This window comes from Tiliqua scincoides, chromosome 1, assembly GCF_035046505.1.
Source record: "Tiliqua scincoides isolate rTilSci1 chromosome 1, rTilSci1.hap2, whole genome shotgun sequence".
NCBI classification, from domain to species: domain Eukaryota; kingdom Metazoa; phylum Chordata; class Lepidosauria; order Squamata; family Scincidae; genus Tiliqua; species Tiliqua scincoides.
The window spans coordinates 89,757,941-89,761,547 of NC_089821.1; the positions used below are offsets into that span (position 1 = coordinate 89,757,941).

The window sequence follows — 3,607 nt, forward strand, 5'->3', positions numbered from 1 at the left end:
ACAAACTGTCTGCCCCTGAATCTCCCTGGCTGGATTCTTTGCTGGTCATCCAACTCAACTGCCGCCTACTATTTTCTGCCTCATTGCAAGCTCTGACAAAAGCAAAATACCAAAACATTTTACTGAATTTTAACTTACACTGTAGTGTGTTTGGCTAGGATGCATCCATTCCAGCCATAATGCCTTGAATTATAACTTGCCAGCTCTAGTATAGTTTTCAGACATTACTTCTCCTTCTCTTCCCTTCAAGCAAGTTTATCCCTGGTACACATCACAATTCCTGATGTTCTAGGCATCTGCCACTTGAGACTGTTCCCCTGTGACTTAAAACTGCTAAAATCTGTAGGCAATTCTATACTGAAAACTTCAGTCCATTGCCAAGTTTTTTCTTCTTAGATAATGAAATTATGTTATTGTGTTGGATATTTCTGCATATCTACTAATTCAACATTGCCATCTTCCTGAGCACTAATCTAGGAACAATTTGAGCCGAGGGAAAAAAAAATTTAATTCAAATTTCCAGTTTTCCATGATGCTGAGACTGGCAGTGGTTTATCCCACTTTCTCATTCATACATTTTTGCACTTCATATTCAGTTCCACTTTTTATGTGTGAAATATTAGATTTCATCACTTGTTAAATTGTGACATACAAAATAAACACCTCAACATATGCACCTCCTCATCACAGTTGGTTACCTATACAAATTGGTCACATTTTGCATATATTTACTGCACTTTTTATTGCTAATAGTATTAACTGGATCAGACTTCTAAAAGAAACTGGTGTCATACAATGAAAACTGTGAATATGTCATAACTATGACTCCTAGTTTCCCTCTTGCATTTCCATTCTCTCCACAGCAACTTCGGTTCACTATACTTTTTGAAAGAAGTGTTGGGTGTTTTTTTTTGCCAAATCCTAAGGGTTCAATTATTTATAAAAACCCATAACCTATTGACCTACTTAGAACTCAGAGAGTTCTGTTGCCTGTTTGTGTCACCTCCAGGTCCATCTACTCAGTACAAAAGACACCAGGTCCACAGATTTATATATAGGATGGCAGTTCAAGGCATATTGATCTGTATGATAAAAAGAGATCACAGGTTACATTGGTCTGGATTTTTTGTTGTTATTGCTGTTACAATTTGCTTTTCCTACTGTCTGTGCCCTTTTGATATAGCTTCTTCAATCTCATTCCACGGACAAAATGCCTGAAAGCAATCAGAAAGTTAAGCATTTATAGTTTAATGTATGCCTTTCCCCGTTCCTTTTATTTTGAATACAGACTTTCTACAGCTATCACCAGGACAATATCTGATTGAGAAGCATCATATTCAGGATGAAGATTTACATCCTTCATATTCAGGATGAAGATATGTTGAGGCAACATCCTTTCTCAACTGCAGCTGAGAGCCAGTGGGCAGCTAGCCTTGCATGGGTGGTTGGCAACCTTCAGTCTCGAAAGACTATGGTATCAGCCTAAAGCACCCAGTATTCCCAGGCGGTCTCCCATCCAAGTACTAACCAGGCCTGACCCTGCTTAGCTTCCAAGATCAGACGAGATCGGGCATGTGCAGGGTAACAGTTAGCCTCGCACTGAGCCGCTTCTCCTGGAAAATTAGCTTGGGAGCTAAAACGCGCTCACTTTTACTGCCCTGTTGCGCACTGTTTTCATCCCTGGAGATTTTTTGGTCTTGGCAGCCTAGCCCCATGATCCCAGCAGTGTTTTACACAAGAGTCAGCAGAAACAGACTCCTTGGCGCAGCCTCACATCCTCAGAGTCCCTTCTCTTTCCGGGTCGAGTGCACAATCAATTCATGGCATGCTTAGTCCCTCTGTCTTTTTGTCCTGTGTTTGAGGGCTGCATGTTTAGAATTTTTTTGGTATGTATTGGATCATTTTTTTAATTTGATCATTTTGATTGTAAAATTATCCCCACAATAAATGATTTTGTTGTTGCCTTCTTGTTCCTTCCTTGCCAAACCATTCAGCTGTGCCATCGGCCACTGCACTAAGTCTCAGAGCACATAATAGATTTCCCTTGTGTGTGCATGTTACATGTGTACTGACAAGCACTGCCAATAACAGAAGTATCCCATCCAGCTGTAGCTACATGAGCACACAGCACTTGGCTGCAATGGAGTGCTCATTTTTAAAGGGGTCAAAGATTTAGTTTTGATTCCTTCTGCATGATAAACAGAATTTCATGCTAGCATTATAATCTGTGAAAACTAAGGAACTACTAATTTTTACATTAGTTCTAGATTCATACCAGTTTAGGCCTTTCATGTTACCCTCTTAATGTTACCATTTTACTTCCTTTATCACTTTGGGATCTTCAACCTTATTTTCTACAGACAAAACTAGAGCTTCCCCCTCCCAAATAGCAACATCTGAGCTGAATTAAACAGACTTATCTTCATCTCTTCTCAAAGTACATCCTTGCACTGCATAATACAGCACTTTAATTGACTCAAATATTTTTCAATGCAAAGATCTCTGAAAAATGAAGCTTTCCTTTAGGAATGTATTCTGAGTGAAAATAAGATAAATTGCTGCAGGTCGACAAGTAGTTTTAAATTAAATGCACAGAGAAAAATACGGATTTTGTAACAATATGCTCATACTTTTAAATATTTTTATGTCTATATCAAAATGTCATTCATTCATCATTTCTGAAATGAAAGGCTTAGATCTTAGCCACCAATGGAACAGATTTCAGTAGGTGATTATGAACCTCTGCCCCCCTCTCCTCTGTAACCCCCTGCACCATGGAAGTGCAGTGAAAGGAGGCAGAACCACCCTGCCGTAAACCACAGAAAAGAGCTCCAGCCTCCCCTGTGATTGTGCACACAGAAATCAAAACACATGTAGAGTTGAAAAGAGGGTGGAGCACATGTACAATCACAGGGGAGGCTGTGGGTCTGCTTCCCCTGTCTCCCCTCACTTCATGTCCCTGCCCTACACCCCTGGAAGGCTTGAGGAACCCTCTGGTACAGGATGTCACATGGTCAGAAGACCGTAGCAGAAAGAGGAAATGGAAGAAGTTATCCTCCCTCCAAGCAAGTGGAAACGCCTTCTGTTTGTGAAAGTACAATTTCGGCCCAAAACCTAACCAACTTTCCGGCACTGGCATAGCAGTGCCAATTACATGTGCGCTGCATCCTGCAGTTGGGTGGCACTCACAGAGGCCTCCTCAGAGTAAGGGAATGCTTGTTCCCTTAACTCAGAGCTGCATTGCCCTTATGTCGGTGCTGGAAAATGGGTTAGGATTGCACCCTTAGAGTCCAATTCCAAAATCTTTCTTATACTTTTACTAGGAGCAATCCTTAATACTTTTTAATATTCTGTTCTTTTATTGTTTATGGACCTTCAGCAATTTAACACCAAGAGGTCATGTATGTCTTATGCATACATAAGTTTGTTTACATAAAAATTCACCTGTCAAGTAGTAAGGGCAAGGCCAGCTGTGCACTGAAAATTTTCTTGAACAATGCAAACACTTTAGCTGAGAGAAGCAACTATTGCTTTTAAGCTATGAAAACTAAAAGCAAGCGTAAGAGTGCATTGAACCTCCTTACTCAACAGTGTATATAGATCATTC

At 40.3% G+C, this 3,607-nt stretch overlaps 1 pseudogene; it reads right to left on the minus strand.

The window, feature by feature from the left end:
* Positions 1 to 1,479: 1,479 nt before the first annotated feature.
* Positions 1,480 to 1,600, minus strand: LOC136637747 (5S ribosomal RNA; annotated as a pseudogene).
* Positions 1,601 to 3,607: the final 2,007 nt, after the last annotated feature.